At 42.6% G+C, this 12,623-nt stretch overlaps 1 long non-coding RNA gene across 1 annotated transcript in view; it reads right to left on the bottom strand.

Moving 5' to 3' along the window:
• Positions 1–244: 244 nt before the first annotated feature.
• LOC307219778 overlaps positions 245–12,623 on the bottom strand; it is a 32,887-nt gene continuing 20,508 nt past the window's right edge. Inside the window, exon 2 of the long non-coding RNA XR_013840548.1 lies at positions 245–1,467. This is a non-coding gene — a long non-coding RNA (uncharacterized lncRNA). The remainder of the gene's footprint in view (positions 1,468–12,623) is intronic.

The raw sequence follows: 12,623 nt of genomic DNA on the forward strand, positions 1-12,623 counted from the left end.
CATCATTTGAATTTACTCTATTTTTTGTCTTTGAAAACCTCATGTCTTTGAAAACCTCATTTTGAGCTTCATTACAAACAGCAGGGGAAAATCTTACAATAATTCAAAAACAGAGTTCAGAACATAGGGTTCTCTGCTTCCGAAAGCATAGTAAATGGCAACATGTACAATTAAACACACCCTTCCTGCTCTGAGCTCATACTAACACCCCATGTATACATCATTCAAAGGCATCTGGGTAAGATTTCCAGTGATCAAATATTTATCCAAATTACAAAAAAGTAAAGGCAGCCTTGTTGACCCATCAGAATAATAGTAAAATCCATATTATGGCCAACTAAATTATCACAAAAGATCAAACATATACACACATATAATGAATTGCAGGTGTTCCGGATGAATTATGTTACTGGTATAATGTATTCATGTTTATGTTTTTAAATATGTTGCAAGTCGCTTGGAGACCTCTGAGTAACAACTGACTAACAAGTCTAATAAATAGTGTGTAAATGTTTGAGCTCCCCAGAACTCTTGAACAGGCTAGATCATAAACTGAGCAGGGAGGACTTGGCTAATGTTGAAGCCATGGGGTCTAAATGTGGTCACAGACCATCTTGACTGAGATTATGACCAGATGAAGAATCGGTGACTATTTTCTATATATATATTTTTAATGATTCTTGGCCTAACCCACTATTGAAAAAACTCATGTTCAGACTGTGGCCACATTCAGACTATACATTAAAAGAACTATGATACCAGTTTAAGCAATCATGGCTTCCCCAAACAAATTCTGGGAGCTGTAGAGCTACAGAGTTCCCTGTGAAGAGGAATTTATTTTTAAACCACTTTGAGAATTGTAGCTGTCTGGGAGGGAAACAGTGGTCTCCTATCAGCTCTCAGCACCCTTAACAAACTGAAACTCCCAGAATTATTGGGGGGGGGGGAAGCCATTGCTAAAGTGGTATTATAGTGCTTTGAATGCGAAGTGTGGATGTGGCTTATGCGCCACCTTTTGGGTACCAACTTCCCCAAGCCCCAATCTGGTGCCAATATCTGCTAAATCACATGTGTACAGACTGAGGCATAATATGTGGGACCTTGTTGTTTAGTCGTTTAGTTGTGTCTGACTCTTCGTGACCCCATGGACCAGAGCACACCAGGCACTCCTGTCTTCCACTGCCTCCCGCAATTTGGTCAAACTCATGCTGGTAGCTTCGAGAACACTGTCCAACCATCTCGTCCTCTGTCGTCCCCTTCTCCTTGTGCCCTCCATCTTTCCCAACATCAGGGTCTTTTCCAGGGAGTCTTCTCTTCTCATGAGGTGGCCAAAGTATTGGAGTCTCAGCTTCAGGATCTGTCCTTCCAGTGAGCACTCAGGGCTGATTTCCCTAAGAATGGATAGGTTTGATCTTCTTGCAGTTCATGGGACCTTATAGTGCAGGAATAACTATGCTGCAGTTTGTCCTATAAAAAGAAGAACACAGAGAGAGATGCAGGCCAGCCCAGCAGGAGAGGAGGAGTACACAGCCTCCAGCAAACATGCTCACAAGAGGTTCAAATAGGGCACATCAATGAAGTGGCATGAGCAAGTAAGGGCAAGTTGGTCTTTGCCAGCTAGATGACCACGACAGCACTGCTTTTCCCAGCAGTAGGGAGAAATAATACATTTAAATGTAATTAAAACACTAGACCTTAACAAAATAAAAGGAGACAGTAGAGCAGCTTAGAAAGAAGATATCAGAGGAAGTATCCAGTACACTGTCTATAACCCTTGAACAACCACAGTCCACACTGGAATCACAAAAGGAACAAGTTAGTTAAAAATATGCAGGGTGGCGCTGCCTAGGACTTGCCGATCAGAAGGTCGGTGGTTCGAATCCCCATGATGGGGTGAGCTCCCGTTGCTTGGTCCCTGCTCCTGCCAACCTAGCAGTTCAAAAGCACGTCAAAGTGCAAGTAGTGCATTTTGGTGCGCTGCTCCAAAGTGCAAGTAGTGCATTTTGGTGCGCTGCTCTGGTTCGCCAGAAGTGGCTTAGTCATGCTGGCCACATGACCCAGAAGCTGTATGCCAGCTCCCTCGGCCAATAAAGCGAGATGAGCACCGCAACACCAGAGTCGGTGACAACTGGACCTAATGGTCAGGGGCCCCTTACCTTTACCTTTAGACACACACACACTTCCCAAACTATGAAATACTGTACTTGGAATTGTGGGTAATAACTGCAATATCTCAGTGACAATAGCATCCTGGAAAACAGTGCAATCTGGAGCAAACACCACATACAACAAATGTGCATTTATTGTGGGACACACACGCCATGCACCAACTATGTGAAAATCCTAAGAAGTGTCCATAAATTCCTCATTGTATAGTTTGCATCTTCTGCTTGCAGAATGTGGGGCTTTCAGCACAGCATCAGTTAAAGTCAGCATTTTACAATGGCAAGAAACCTGGCCAGGCTTGGTGCCCTTGTTAATGTTATAGACGACACAATGGATAGGATCAATATTGTAATGAAAATAATATTAAATCAGAGCTGGGGGAAAGAACATATTTGAGGGGGGGGGACAGGGTTTTGCAGTTACCTTTTGCTCATGGAATTGAACCAAGACTTTTTCAATCTATTGAAGCCTGGCTTTCAAGGAGGCTGCAAAAAGAAAATCTGAAGAACACAATAGAAAACTGCTACACTAGCAAGAATAATACAAAAGGGTGAATCAAACTGCATCAACCTTGTATCAATACAAGAGGAGCAAAGCAATGGGGCATTCCATTAAAGAGCTGGCTGAGATAACTGCAGGAGATAGTTCAGCAGATACAGTTAACCTTTGGTGATAATGATAACATTATGGGAGATATTTATTTGTATTTATAAATTTATGGCCTCACCTACACCGCCCTAATCAGCTCAGCTCAGGACTAGGGAAGCTTATAAAATTATGTCCATCTGAAGTTCTCTCAAGATTTGGATATTCCAAATTATTACTCAGGTTTGCAGAGCTCAGGTTTTCCATGCTTCAGTTCTGATGTACGAACTTGGATCAGAATGTGCTGTTTGTTGCAGTTTTCTCTTCACATCTTTCTCTCTTTCATCCTTACAGATTACGGGTGTACAGAAACGCACGCGCACACATGGATGAAAAAACCATGCAAAGGGAAATTTTGAAATGTCGTTTCCTGGGACTTTACCATGTGACTTGATAAAAACACAGCACTAAAAGGAATCCTGGTATGATTCCTTTTTGTGTAGTGTGTTTTAAATCAGTTGTGCCCATGACATGCTACAGTAACCTACTGAGTGGGGAGGGAAGACATGTATGGCTGAACACACTGTGCCAAATTGTGAAGTTAATTTTAGAAATTCTCTAAACTAAAGTGAAAGACAGGCAAAAATAATAACAGACCGCAGGAGAACACATCTAAAGCATGTCTAACATGCATATATATGAGTGAAAATAACAAACAAAAATTAATTACATATGGGGAAATTGTTTGCTAAACATGTGTATTATGCAAAAAAAAAAAAAATGCATTGAAGCATGTGTATAAGAGGAATTCTCACTAAAATGCTGATGGGTTTCTCGTGGGCACCTGTGTAGAATTATAGCAATACCAAAGGAATCCATCCCTTCCTTGGGTCTTATTGTCAACATTTTCAACTGCATATTATTTCATAATCCATATTTTAAATCTGTCCATATTGTCCATAGTACTTGTTACATTACAAGTATTATTAAAACCCTCCTAATGTTTTCATCTGCTTACAGTGGTCTCCTAAATAAATTATGATTCCCCCCCCCATTCTTTCTTAAAGTTTTTGTCTTCTTGGTTCCTGAGATTTCTGGTCAGTTTTGCCATTTCAGCGTAGTCCATCAGCTTGGTTTGCCATTCCTCTCAGGACAGGACTTTATCTTCTTTCCATCTCTGGGCTAGTAACATCCATGCAGCTGTTGTTGAATACATAAAAAGTCTTTTCTGATCCTTTGGACTATCGGTACCTACAAATCCTAATAAAAAAAGCTTCTGGTTTTTAAATAATAGTTACTGTATTTTAAACATTTATTTTTCATTTCATTATTTATCAGTTCACAGAATGCTTTTATTACTTTACACAACCACCACATGTGATGAAAGGTGCCTTCTTTTCAGGCATTCATTCCCAATCCCCACGCAGTCCTTGCTGCTCAATGTGCAAAGGTCAGGGGTGGGGTGGGCAGAGCTGGCATGCACCAGGACATTGCGGGGAATCCAGTATGTTTTCCCCCATGCTCTACACTCCCTGGTCATGACGGGAATTCTCTGTTCAGGTGAGGTGCTCTTGTTGCCCACCAATCACTGAGGATGCTTCCACAACAGAAAAAGAACAGCTGCACTGAAAGGACTCTCGACAATTTACTAAATGTTCATCTATCAAGGTGATCTGCTTTACACATCCGTAATCAAATACTAAACTTCTTCTGCCCCCCACCCCACCATAAATGCCAGAGTTTTTTACTAGCTTTCTCCTATTTCCTATGAAACAACTGCTACTTAGATAGATGTTCCTTGTTTCAGAAGAGGCCTCTTTCCTGTGGTCTTGTTACATTAGACTACAGAAAGTGAAAGAGTGCTATCGGGTGAACCAATTTACACAGAGGAATTGTTTCTCAACAAGCACAGAAGCAGCTTAACAAGTTGTCAATTTGAAATGTTTCAACAGGAGACAGAATGGAAAATACTCAACTCCAATGCAGTGCTACCGCAGCTGCTGAGATCACTTAGGTGGGGGAAATGGAAGGCTCTTGAGAGTAAGAAAAGGAGTACGTGGAACAAGCTCTCATTCCTGAAACCACCACTTCTACAGGAGTAGCACTGGGGGCAGGGAATGAGCAAGGTGGAAAAGAAAGGCTTAAGGAGGTTTTCAAGAGACCGGTTCTCCTGCAAACATGAGCTGTTAGGAGAATGATGTTCAGGAAATGCATGCACTTGTTCACAGAAACATAGGGAGCTGCCTTATATTGAGTCAGACTCAGACCACTGGTCGATCTAGCTCAATATGGTCCACAAGCAGCCCTCTGGGATGTCAGATAGGGGTCTCTCCCAGCCTTGCTTGGCTATGCCAAGAATTGAGCCTAGGAACTTCTGCATTCAAAGAAGATGCTCAACCATTTTGCTACTGCCCTACCCAAGTCTGTGTAACGGTTCAGGTGTATGCATGTATGCCAACAATCTTGGGAGGGGACGAGATTGTACATCATTAGGAGCTGAGGAACTGCCCACTGTTGCCCTCTCCTTGAGTTGCAAGTCTGATAGCAAAATGGCCCTGAATATTGAAACACGCCCTGGAGGTGTTGTAGTTAGAATCTGGTTTCAAATCTCCACTCACAAATAAAGCGCAGTGGCACTGCTGCCCAACCAGAACCCCAAAGAGAGCCTCCCCTGCTTTAGGTTAAGAGAAAGTCAAGGGTGAATGAACTGAATCAAGCCAGGAGGTCCCACTCAAAGCACCTGAATTCTGCCAACAAGAACTTGAATCCCTGCTGGAATTCTTACAGCACCCCTAACTGGGTGAGGTCCACATTCACACCATACATTAGGCAAGAGGGGTTTGTTTCTAGCCAATAAGGCAAGATGACTCATCCCGGACACCCAAGAAGAGATTTCTCTCTCAGCAGGAAGATGAAACCTGAGAACTCAGGATTTCAGGCCATCAGTCATTTCTGTCAACAACAGTAGAAGCTCAGCTCAGTAATCCTGAACAAGCAAAATGCTTGCATAGGATCTCTCTCTGGGAGCAGAGAGAGGAAAGTTGTTTAAAAAAAGACTGGACCACATTAACTGCTGTTAAAGAGCAATGTGTTATTTTGTATTTTGTAGCATTTATATGTAACTATTTTAATACTGTTTTCAGTAAAAAATTAATGTTATTGTGGTGGAGAGCAAATTCATTTCTACTCTACACAAGGTTCTGGTCAGGGATCCCACTTGCCTTAACAACATATTTTATATCCATTTTGTGTTTATGGAGGATTTTGGATTCATCCCAGTGATGTCATACTGTACCTGCCACCAGTTCCTCTTGGCTGTATAACCTCCAAGTCACAATAAAACACCACAAATAAGACACAAGTCAGATACTACATAGAATTGGGGGGCATGTTCAGCTCAGACAATGTAATCCTTCCTGACAACCCAGCTTACTGGGTGGTGTGAATATAATTGTGATGGCACAGGTAAAAACCTGCATTGCAAGAAAGGAGAAAGCAAACAAACCAGTCAGACTAGCCCCTCCACTTTCTTAGAGTAACCACTGTCTCCAAGTGGATATTTATTTTTCTCTGACAGCACACTAAGCAGCCTTTTCACCTTTTGGACTTTGGCCCAACTTACTCCGAATACTAGGTAGGGTGGTATGACAATTAGACATAATGTGACTATAAGGCCACAGACCAATTTCTTCCCCAAAGAAATTATGCTTTTGTTTAAGAATGTAGACTGCAAACATAACCCCACACAAGCACAAATAAAATTACTTCTGAGTAGACATGGTTAAGATTGCAGTCTTAGTAAGGTGACAAGTTAAAAAGTTTGATAAAATGAATTATTTTAAAAGCTAATTTTACAGGAGAAAGCTTTTGTTAAAAAGAGACAAGTGCATCCAGTTATACCTATACTAGACCATTATTATTATGCCCCTCGGTCTTTGAAAAAAGGTTGTGCATAAATTAAAAGGGGAAATAACTATCTATAAAAATCAGACTAAACGATATGAAAACTGTTCCTCTTCACCTCTCTCCCCACCTAGATGTCATTAATCCAAAGGGACTAATTGAGGTTTCAAGGCCGTTTAATCTCAATAGTCTGATTCCAGTGGCATTCATAATCGTGTCTGCCTAAGTAAAGCTTATTGCACTCTGACTTTGGACAGTGTATTGTAAAGGTTACTTACTGCAGCTTGTTTGATGGCTTTTCATCCGTAATGGCTTCAAGGCCAAACTCATGGGCACTGGGCTTATAGCAGTGTATAGATAATTACTTGAAAGTCTGCACCTTCTGGCTCCCTGCTGGTTGAGTGCAGTTGCTGTCACTTGGAAACTTAAGCTTTTTTGCATGCCACTACAAACACACACACACACACACAGAGAGAGAGAGAGAGAGAGAGAGCAACTTGCAGTTTCAGTGGCAGTCCAAAAGCTAAATCCTAATAATTGCAGTAGCCAGGAACAGCTGTCTGGCTTTGAACAAGGGATGCTCTGCAAGCTACCATGGACCCAACTGCCACATGAGTCAGCCTTGGATCAGAACCACTGTCTTATTCTTAGAATGAAGGGCTCCAACAATATGGTTGTATGTGTGCGCGTATGCACACTCACAACAGCTTTACCATATCTAAATTGTGATCCTTGGTGTGTGTGTTTTTGAACTACAGAATTCCTTCCAAACTATACTATTAGACTTCAGGAAGATGGATGTGTTGTTAGCCTGAGCTTGAACAAGGGCAAAGTTTAATGTCAGAAGTAATTTGAAAAAGAATGAAAACCATTTCAGCTTTGGGGGATGCTTTTTTAGCTCTCTCTCTCTCTCTCTCTATCTCTCTGCCAGACATGCCAACGATTCTTTTATGTTCCTATTAGGGAAGGTTACAGAAGGAAGCCAGCTGAGTCTGCTGAACTTCGCATGTACCTCGCGTGTCCATAGCTCCTATTCCCTCTGTCATCTGAACATGCAATCTAGAGAGGAACAAAAGCAGAATATAATGAGTGCTGCAACCGGAGTTTCGGCTTTAAAGACCTCCTTGCAGTCTGTTATTTGAAATAAGACTCCATCGTGTTAAGTGGTGCAGAAATGGATACTGGCACCCTTCAGCCACAAAGCAGATGATCAACCAGTTGCCCATATTCAAAGCTGAATGAGCAGCTGCCTGAATCTTTTTGCCACCTTGTTGGCTCACCTTCCCCATGTGCCTCCTATGGCAGTGGTTTCCTATAGAAGAATAGTGTCGGAAGGGACCCCAAGGGTCATCTAGCCCAACCCCTGTAGTGCAACCATGTCCAATCTGATGACCTCCAGATGTTGCTGGACTGCAACTCCCATGCTGATTGCAGCATCAGGGCTTGACAAGGCATGTGACCCTCACCTGTTCCAAGCCTGCTGCAGCTGAGGAGTCACACAGCTTCTCCCAGAGCTAGCGAGCCTCACCTGGCCAGGCTGTGGGCTCTTGCCTGCCTCAACCTCCTAGAGCAGCCCTCTCTCTGCTCCCTTCACCTCAGAGCCCACCATATTAGTGGGGACAGGGGCCACTCTGGTGATGGGTTCTGCTGCTTTGATTCCTGTGTATTGACCTCCACCCCTTTGCCATCCTCCTGTGAGTACTTCCTTCTCCATCCCCAGTTTGCCCAGGTGTGTCCCAGTCTCAGCTACACCCTTCACCGGGATCCTCTTTCTCCTCTCTGTCGTTCTGCCAGGTTCAGGTGATGGATAAGTCCTGTTTGAGACCCACCTGGAAATCTGATGCCATTCAGAGTTGGTAGCACTGGGATAAGTTCCCCAGTGATCTGACTTGTGTTCACCCTAAGTTGACCTTGTGAGCCTAGGGGTTGTCATGCTCCTGCAAACATGATAAAAGCCACTGCAGATTGAATCCAAGTGCACTCTTCTTGAAGTGGGTCATGGACCTTCCCCCCTTCCTACTCCAGGCCATCAACACTGGAAGCTGGAGCTAAGTGCTGGAAGATATTTGTCTCCGAGATGCACTGACCCTAATAGGAATGCTTGTTGTCTGCGTTCTGACTCACCCCTCTGTATTATAAACTCTAGGCTCTCTCTTGCCCAAGCAGCAGTATAAATGTCACTTATTTTGTTTTGAGACATAATACACTTTAGTCGGGGATTTGTTGCTTTGTGGGGTTGTGCCTATATGCATTGAACTAAGGAAAGCAGCTTCTAATCATAAAACTATATGCAGCCCTAAACAATGCATGTAACGATGTCAGTATTGTAGAACGGATGATATTTGCAGCACAAAACTAAGAAACATATATATTCCTCATGGCCTCTGAAAACCCTCCTGCCCTGATCTGAGGACTTCTAATGCATGGAAATGGGGGCAGCCCAGCATGTTTTAGCACTGATGTAGTAAGTCTTATTTCTAATCATTAATACCATTTTCAACTGGTTGAAGGTTTTGAATCTAATTTTAACAAGCATATTTGGATTGTTTAGGGGGATATTCAGCCCAGTTCATTTTGATAATTATATGAGATGAGATGATTTCAGCAAAAATTATTTGTTAGATGGTGTTCCACTTTATTACTTTCTTGCAGTTATTAAATACATCAATATCTTTAATAATAAAAAAACAGAGTTGGAAACCAAATTAGAGACTCAGATTTGCCTTGTTTCACATGGGAAATGTGTGTGGAGGTGGGGAAATGACAAGACACCTAAACCATACAACAAGACATGTGCATTAGTAACATGATCCTTCTTCCCTAAATGCCACCTTTCCACAAATTGTCGATATATTTCAAAGGCATCTTGCCTTCAGTGACAGATTCTGAATCCTCAAGAGATGACTTCTTCTATCTGAGGGTGACTGGTGTGGAGAAAGAAAAAAATTCCATGGGTCCCTGGGTAATCATGTTAAATTGTTGGTGTGGTGCTCAGCTAAGTTTTACTCAGAGCAAGCCCATTGAAATTGATGGACCTAACCCAGCTAGTTGAATACCACCTTTGTTTTTAACCACACTACTCTGTTTTCTTCTCTTGCATGTTTCTTGTTGACTACAGTGACATCTACTGCTGCCAGGCAGATTTTAGGAAACAGCACAAAAAAGATGCATACTATGCTGAGGACTCATGAGTGCCCAATTGGATTGATATCTGAACCACAGCAGCAATAGCAACCAATGCAATTTCCAGAATAGAATGGAGCCAGGATTCAGTGTATATATTCTTAGCACACTTAGGGCTAATTTGGATGTCTACTTAACACTGGCTCCTTAAGATCTGGGTCAACATGACTTTTTAATGGGTGTGTCAGTTTTAATGTGTCAGTTCCATAATGCCAATGCATGTAACATTATCCTATTGTCATGGGCTGGCTGGGCAGAGAGGAGTGGTGGAAGGTACCCCCTGGGGAACCCCTAAGGGACGAAGGCTCAAAGCCTGGGGATTGGTGATGGGACAATAACAAGTGGTCAGAAGGAGAAGACAGAGAAGATTGGGAGGAGGTATTGGAAGCTGAAGAGGTAACAGGGTTTAGTGAGCAGGAGGAGTCTGTGACAGAGAGAATCCCAGAAGCAGAAGCAGGAGAGGAGGAAGAGATAAGTCAGGTCAGTGAAGAAGCTAGAGTGTCTCCCCCTCCTGTTGTGACAAGTTTCACTCCCCCCGGTCTCTCAGAACCAGAAGAGGTATGAAGAGGGAGGAGTAGAGTCAGGCATGCCGGCAGAGTCTCAGCTTGCTTGGGAAGGACCCAGGGGAGGAGGAGACTTAGGCTGTTGTAGGAAAGCAGGGACCTTCAATCCTCACAACTGCCTCATAGGGGCAAGATCTACTGGGAAGAATTACTGTGCTCAATTAGGCCTAGCACTACTGAGCAGCCTTGTTTCTTCTAATAAAGAGTTAACTTCACTTACTCTGTGTAATCTATTGCTGACCCACTCCTGACACATACAACCTTTCTGAAACAACAGAAACCTCTTCCGAACAGGTGATCACAAGAGGAAAAGCTATCTGAGGTGTGATTTGGAGTGGGGGGGTGGACACGAAAGCAGTTAAATAATCATATCACTTTGTGCTTCTCAAATCCCCAATGATACTCCAGAACTGATGGATTCTGTTTAAAAGAAGCTGTCAAGGGTAATGTTTCATATGCCCTTGTATAATCTCTAGTTTGACCCTGAGAGTAAACTATGGGAATAACATTACGCTAGCAACCCCTTTTTAATAGAGATGAAATACCGAAAGATGGTCTCTGCTTCTTAACAGAGCTTGAACCAACAGTGATTTGGCATTGGCCTAGATGAGATGACAAAAATCTTACATCAGGACTCCAGTTTGTTTCCTTCTTTTTTATTCTGCACCAGAAGCAAAACTTTTAGTCAGCTTTTAGCTTTGTACAGCTTGCTTGGCAAAATGTACAATTAGCAAGGTTTATCAAAATGAAGTCTCTGAACAGACCACTGCACAGACATTGCAGGTTAATGGTGTATGAAGCATTAGTAAAATCAGAACTGAATGTGCTGATGCCTCAAAGCCTTGGCGGCTGCTATGAGGAGCACGACAGCAAGGGATGTTTTTGGAGGTGAGCCCCAGGGCACAGGAGGAGGGGTGGAGAAATCGCAGGTTGCATCTGCAGGATTAATTCTGTACCATCGTAGCAAGATGCATGGCTCCTTCTCACTTTCCCTCATTCACCCAGGCACCCAGACAGAAGTACACCTAAAAATCGGCACCTGTAGCAAGGAATCCTAATGCATCCCATGAGGACATGGATTTAGAACCTGAGGAGCCTGAGTCCAGCCACAAGTTCCCCATCCCCTAATCTAATAAGGAAAACTATTGGCAAACCAATAATGATGTACACCTGGTTGACAGAGCAATCGTAACTATAGAAAGCTCGGAACATATCCTGGCATAAATTACCCCTGTTCCAAACTCCATTCAGGAGAAACTTGGAGGAACTTTGATTGCCCTTTTGCCAGCCTTTTTCTTCTGGGTTGCTAGGGCATGTGATCAATATAAAGGGTTGGAATAGGTGTAAGTCTTTCTTTGCCCTGTCCTGCCCCTGCAATGCCCCTTTTGGGGGATTTTCACTGATGTAAATTATACCAATTTAAATTATGCTGGATGAGTCCACTGAAGCTAAATTAAAAGCAAGAAGTTGTCTCTGAGCTCCTAAATAGGTTGATAATTAACTTTTGTTGTTTTCTGCCAGCTAACGTGAGTGTTTAACCTTAGATCACATGGGAGGCTATTCAATTGCAAATTGCCATTTTGAAGGGAGTTACCTTTAGACTTTGTTCCCTGGCTCTTTGAGAGTGAGGATGTAAATGAAGCTCTCTAGGAAAATAGCTCCAAGCAAAATGCATACTGTAAGGAGAGAGGCCTTTGCCTATAGATCTATTTGGATTATTTCATATTTTGTAAGATGCTGAGCCTATTCCTTGGACTGGCATATGTCTTATAGAACTGTTTGGATGTATCATTTGATGTTTTTGTTCTGTTTCTGAAGAAAATCATGCAAGTAAAGTTTTAATTAAACTTATGGGCCTTGGCAATGTTTTATTTCCAAAAAGGACTCAGTTTTCACGTTTCCAGTCACTTCAAACTGCACAATATTAATATTTGCAGAGTCTGTGCCAGGCATCAGGCTCAGAGTAAGTGCATAACTTGCTGTTTGCTTTCTCTCTACTTATTAAAGGGAGTTCGGTAGTGGACCATCGGCTTTGCATGCAGAAGATCCTAGATTCATTCCCTGGCAACAACATTCCCTGGATGTCTGAAATCCCAGAGAGCTGCTGCCAATCAGTGGTGATCTGACTCAGTATAAGGCAGTTTCCCATGACACTGATCAAACAGCATCCTCCATCCAATGAAGCAAAATTAGCCTGAACCAGAGAACGGTACTGCATAATGC

The sequence above is a fragment of the Podarcis cretensis genome (assembly GCF_951804945.1).
Source record: "Podarcis cretensis genome assembly, chromosome: 7".
Classification (NCBI taxonomy): domain Eukaryota; kingdom Metazoa; phylum Chordata; class Lepidosauria; order Squamata; family Lacertidae; genus Podarcis; species Podarcis cretensis.